Below are 6,260 nucleotides of genomic sequence, written 5' to 3'. Positions count from 1 at the left end.
ATTGACTGATGTCAAGCGACTCCTCACATTTCAAATGTGTTTGTGGGTGGTATGTAGGAAAGACTATGTGCAAGAGAAAGATTTGTGCAGGGGAGACACACTGTGTGGTGTACTGTAAGATGCATATCCTAGGTACTGCCCTGACTCTCATGTTGTGCTGCAGTGTGGATCTGAGACAGAAATGTCCCTTTGAAGCTCTCCACTTTTTAATTTTGTGTACAGAAATCTTTGGAACTGCAAGTGGGTTGTCAAGGTTGCCACCTTGTTCTCTTGGCTCAGATGCTGAGCATGCTGAAATCAAAGCAAGTGAAACTTACCTGAGGAAGAACTTCAAGTCATGGGGCAAGCTTCACTTCCTTAATATTTGCCTATGGACCTATTAAGAAAAGTAGCAACTATCTACACAACCTGTCTGAAGTGGAGAGAGATTGTATTCATTCTACGGATGTCCCCACCTTATCTTCACCATGGGATTTCCACTTCACTGATTTTTTTTGAAGTATTAGAGTTATATCCCACCTTTATTTTGTACAACTCAAGGCAGCATACCGAATGCTCCCACCTCCTATTTTGTCCATAACAACAACTCCGTGAAGTGAGTCAGGCTGAGACAGAACGACTGGCCCAAAGTCACCCAGCTGGCTTTCATGCCAATGGGAAGACTAGAACTCATGGTCTCCCAGTTTGGCATGTGGATGCCCAGTGATGGGCAAACTATGGTCTTGGGGTTGCAAGAAGCCCTCAGACTAATTTCAGAATATCCTCCTGCAAATGACTGATTCAGATTTTTAACAAGAATGGCCTGCCCCAGCCTTGGGTAAGGAAAGAAAAAGACAGTGGAAAGAGAGAAATAAATAATAACCCATTTTAACACCATCATTTTAAAATCTGATCCAGGAACAGACCAAGACATTTTGCTGCTCAAGTCTTGCCCCGAAGTTTTATATCATGTTGCCTCTACAACACTTCAGTCACCCTTCACTTTATCTGAAGAAACAGGCTACTTTAGGGGATGCAGCACAGGCTATAAGACACCCACCTGCAAGTATCATCTAATGAGGTAATAACCAGCCTCAGAGCAAGTAAGGGTTGGGGTAAGCAAGTAGCAGGAGGGAGGGTTGCTGGGAGCTGCATACTCAGAGAAGGCTTCCTGTGGGGGCGGACTTTACCCTTCTCCTGTTGGGCTCTCCAGCTGGTGGGGGTAGCACCCTGCCTCATGCTTAGTTCCCAGCACTTCTGGGATGGCACTGCTAACCCCATCATCCTGCTACATGTGCTGCCCACCACATCCTGATGAGCAGAGAAGGGCCCTGTCCTTTGCAGGGAGACTGAAAGCAGGTGTCTGGTTCTTGCTCACAGGCCATGAAACATACCTGATCATTGTCCTCTTCCACTTAGACCTTAGGGGGGAAAATGTAACCACCAGTTCCCAAGAGCCACACTGAACCAGCTGGATGACATACAAGTGCCCACCACTTTTCTCAAACACCTTCTCGCTGCTGTGGCTCCTGGTATCTGCCAGCCCTGTTCTAACTCGGAATCAGCCCTCCCAACACCAGCATATGTCCTAAACAGGTTGCCCCCAAGGAATATAATGTTTGACAAAGAAAGCTTGTCCCTCCCTTCCTCACAGCGTCAAAATGCAATTTCAGGAACAGCAGCTATGGGTGTTTAGTTTAGTGAGCAAAGAAGCCCTCCAAACTCCATGGTGCTGACTTTACCATGTTGTAAGTGAATAAAACCAGTTAGCCCTAGTAAGTTAGTCAAAAGTAAGTTAATCAATATCTAATAAAATGACCTAAGTCCCAACCTGTATCTGAAAGGAGAGCGAGGGCACCTGCTTAAGGTTTGGGAAGGCCAAGAAGAGTGGCTCTGCCTGTACTAGCATTAGCTGGACAGAGGCATTTCAGGTTATCCTCCCCAATGCTTGGTTATGTTTTGTTATCTGATTTTTTCATTTTTATTATTTTTATGATGGTTTTAAACCCTAGCAGGTAAACCGACTAGAGTTATCTCAGTGATTGAGGTGGCATACAAATGGATGGATGGATGAATTTAAGATCATGCCCCAAGATGGAGCCTGCACAGCAGTACTTCTGAATTTCTATGTGGATGATATAATGTCCACCAGGGGCTCATGCTTCAAGCTCAGCTACAACACCAGGAAGAAGGGTGTAATATATCCTCCCTCATATAGTACACAAAGCACTTTAGACCAGCTAGACCAGTGTTTCTTAACCTCAGCAACTTTCAGATGTGTGGACTTCAACTCCCATGCTGGCTGGGGAATTCTAGGAGTTGCTAGAAAATCTGCAAGTTGCTGAGGTTGAGAAACACTGAGCTAGACATACATTCATTGCTGCTTGTGGGAAAGAGACCACTGAGGCAAATTATACCATATATCATAGTAGTTTTTTCCCCCTCAGTTCAGGTATCACATGCCAGTCTTCAAAAGCCAGTTCATAATCTCTCAACCCTTGTGAGTGTCTATATCATGGAAAATTCAGAAGTAGAGAGCACAACACTGAGATGAAGAACCATGTTTATTGGGTGCCTGCTTTACAAGATGGAGGGACCGCGAACAATGAGAAAGCAAAGATTTTTATAGAAGTTGAAGGCTACAGGGCAGGAAATTGTAGGGACCTGATTGGTTGGCAACTTTGGGGGAATCTAGGTAGGTCCTTCTCCATGTTCCTGGGGTTATTTCTATTGTTAGGCAAAACTGCCCTTTCAGGGGAGGTCCATTGTTAAGGAGTTGGAATGTTGGAATGTCCCTCATTCAGGATGGAACGTTGGGGTTTCTCTCTGTTGCAACTCCCTTGTTAGGGCTGCCCCCAGGCTGAACTGTGAGCGGGTGAACAAGGCTTCCCATTGGTTTAGATGGTATTGCAGGGGGCTTTGTCTGGGGGCGTGGAGGGCCAATTTGGGTCTGATAGGATTGTCGTCTAAAAGACAAGGAAGAGAAGGATGCAGCCTCTATTTTATTGGCTTTGTTTATTTTCTCCACCATCTCTAAGGACTGCAGCCAAGAAGTGCCTTGTCCATGGACTGTCGCATTCTCAGCATCTGCCTAAAGCTGATGGTAATTCCTTTTCCAAGCATTGTTCCAGTAGTATCTTAAGAAGAAAGGGATGGGGTTTACAATAATTCCAGCAGCTGAACTGTTTTCCATCTGTACAACAAACACATCTCAAATTAAGGTGGAGCCTTCCTCATTTTCTTTTTTATTGCATTTCTGTAAATTGGCTAACTCTTCTTACTGATAATGAAGGAACTTTCAGGAGGCTGTTTATAAAACCATCTCCTGAGTCCTCAACCTGGGAACTGACTGTTACATGGAGCTAGTCTTCATGAGAACCATGGTCTCCACATGGGGGCTGCCACACAGCTAATAGAGGTCCTCTTTGTATGGATTATTTTAAATGTAGATGTTAGAGTAAATTATATATCTTTGTGTTACTAATTCTGATCTTTAGCCATTTTTCCTAAGTGTTATGCTTTAAATGTCACATGTATATTAATGAGTTAACTCCTTAAAAGAGTAGCAACTTTTTTCAAGCTCACTTGGAAAGGTGAAAAGTCAGGCTGCTTTAATGAATAGCAGGGAGGTGCTGTGCTTGGACCACCACTTGAAGCACCACTCCCAAATCAGTATCCACGTGAGTCCTATTAAATGTTCATTTGTACCATTCCCACTAAGCTCTCAATTAAGTCAAGGCATTCTTGGCAGTGGCAGATGCTCTTTACCATCTCTCTAGTGGATTTTGTGCCAGGGAAATGTATGCAACTCAGTGGATCCCTGTCACGCAATGCAAAAGAGGAAAATACCTGTTGAATATTTTAGTATAACTAGTACTTTGACATGTATTTGATAGTACTAGGTAAATAAATATTTCAGTGAAAGTTTCTAGTATATTTGAAATAAGATTGTTTGCTGGCTAAAACAAAGTTTGGAGAAAACCAAACAACAATGCAAGGAATAATATTGATACAGAAGAAGATGGTAGCCAAGCAATTTTAGAGAGCAGAACAGTCTTCTGTAAACTACAATAAAGGGAATCTGCTAATGTGCAGGTCAGTGACCTTTCTGACAGCAGTGAGCTCTGCTGTTAGTTATACCATTATTTACTAGGCACTAAAGGAAGAGACAGATGTAATTCTAAGAACCATTTGCTGTATTCTTATTTTTCTAGCCATTAGCAATAATAACATGCCTGACTACGTCTACAGCAAATGGTGTTTCTATGTGTTTCTGTTGTCTTGCAACAGTTTAGCTCAGGTTGAGCAAAAGGGGCAAAATGGACCGAAAATTGGGGGAAGTTGAAAGAATTTACCCTGAAAACTGGGTTAATTGTTAAGGCCACATTATTTGCTGCAGTCTGGTGATGAAGCAAGAGAGACGCTCAAAAAGACATGCAGTTTTGGCCAACTACTGCTCAACAGCAGAAGCCAGCAGATCATCTACTGTAGTTTCAGAACTCAGGCTCCAGTAGCAACCTAATGGCATGTGGTAATAAGAACATGGATTGTCAGCAGCATTCAAGACATACAACTTTTTTTTTAACTTGTCCTAGAAGATAGTGGCAGATAAAGTTGTTAATTTGAATAAACACAGCTACGCAAACCAGCTTTTGTTTGCTAATAGAAATTTAGGAGTTAAAATACTGCATCCAGAAATTTAACTTGTTACCCCCAAGAGGTATCTATGGACATTTAATGGGGATTATACTCAGTTATGGAATCTACTTCTGAGTAAATATACAGAAGATTGGGCAACATGAGAATTCACAGGCTTCTAGATTGCTTCCAAGTGCTTGTTATTGTTGTTGTTCCTCCTCCAGCAAGGTTCAGAAGCTCACGGTTGGTTTTTATGTGTAAAATGCTAATCAGCCTGTGATCAGACATCTTGGAATGCTACACTCTGTCATATTGACCTGCCTCTGTATTAAGGGCATCAACTTAATTCATAGAAATGAGCCTTTGCTGAATGGTCCATTAGGCACAACAGATATGGTACTCAGTCTGCAAAGCTCCCATGGTCCTAAAAATGTTTTAGCCCCCTCTAAATTGTAAATATTTATCTGAAGATCTATCTTCATCATAGCTGAAGGTATTGGGCTACCCAGGACCTATAGACTTTAAATTGGTCTGGCAGAGTATAGGGCTATGCAGTACTTTGGATTTAATTCCAAAAATTAAGAGCACATGGGATTCTCAGCTGCTACATGCCCTGAGGTGGGGGGGGGGGGACGACATGGCTGATCTAAGGAGTTCCAGAGGGATGCTACATTTGCACCCCTGAACACTCTGAAACACCTTTTTGAAACTGAAGTGGAGAAACTGTTATAGCCCTAGGTGAATAAATATATATAGTCTCTGATTCAATTCCTTGACATCACCAGGCTGTGTTAAGAAAGTTTCCTTTCTGAAATGCAGATATAGGGAAATTTCTTGTGCCTTTAACTCTGAGATTTTAGATAGTGCTATCAGGATGTTGAGAACTAGTTTAAGGCACCAGGCTAGAAATGGGAGACAGTGAGTTCTAGTCCTGCCTTAGGCACAAAGCCAGCTGGGTGACCTTGGGCCAGTCCCTTTCTCTCAGCCCTAGGAAGGAGGCAGTGGCAAACCACTTCCAAAATCTTGCCAAGAAAACTGCAAGGACTTGTCCAGGCAGTCTCCAAGAAATGGACATGATTGAACTGATGTTTAAAATATCAGGATATTAGGGTCTTTATTATCACATACTTTCTGCAGTCTTGTGGGTGTCAAGTAGGTGGGTTTTGGTTCTCATTTTCTTTGAAGACAACTCAGTTTGATCTATTTGGTTTTTCTTTTCATGCTGCTGTCCTTGGCACCTTTGTGGTTTTTAACAATTTTAGTTATGAGTTTGATACAGGTCTTTATTTTTTTTAAAAAACCAAGTTATTGGCCATAGAATTTTGAATCAAAATATTTTGGATAATAACTTGAAGTAATTAGTAAGTAAAACTTTACATAAAGAACAAAACAGAGATATGCACAATTTGATGTTCTTTCAGAGAAGGGCAAACAAGACTCAGGCAGGCTTTAATGTGTTTTGTTTTATATCACCAACGATATTATCCCACAAAGGAACTAGCATCTTTTTCCAAGGACGTGCTAAGCATGCTTGCTACCACAGGCACTATGCCATGCAAAGCTCCAGGCCAGAAGGCTATTTCTTGAAAGATCCCCATTCTTTAATTTGAGGAAGGAGGTTGAACAGGAAATCAGGTTTAAGA

This window comes from Candoia aspera, chromosome 2, assembly GCF_035149785.1.
Source record: "Candoia aspera isolate rCanAsp1 chromosome 2, rCanAsp1.hap2, whole genome shotgun sequence".
Classification (NCBI taxonomy): domain Eukaryota; kingdom Metazoa; phylum Chordata; class Lepidosauria; order Squamata; family Boidae; genus Candoia; species Candoia aspera.
This window is presented reverse-complemented; position numbering follows the sequence as displayed.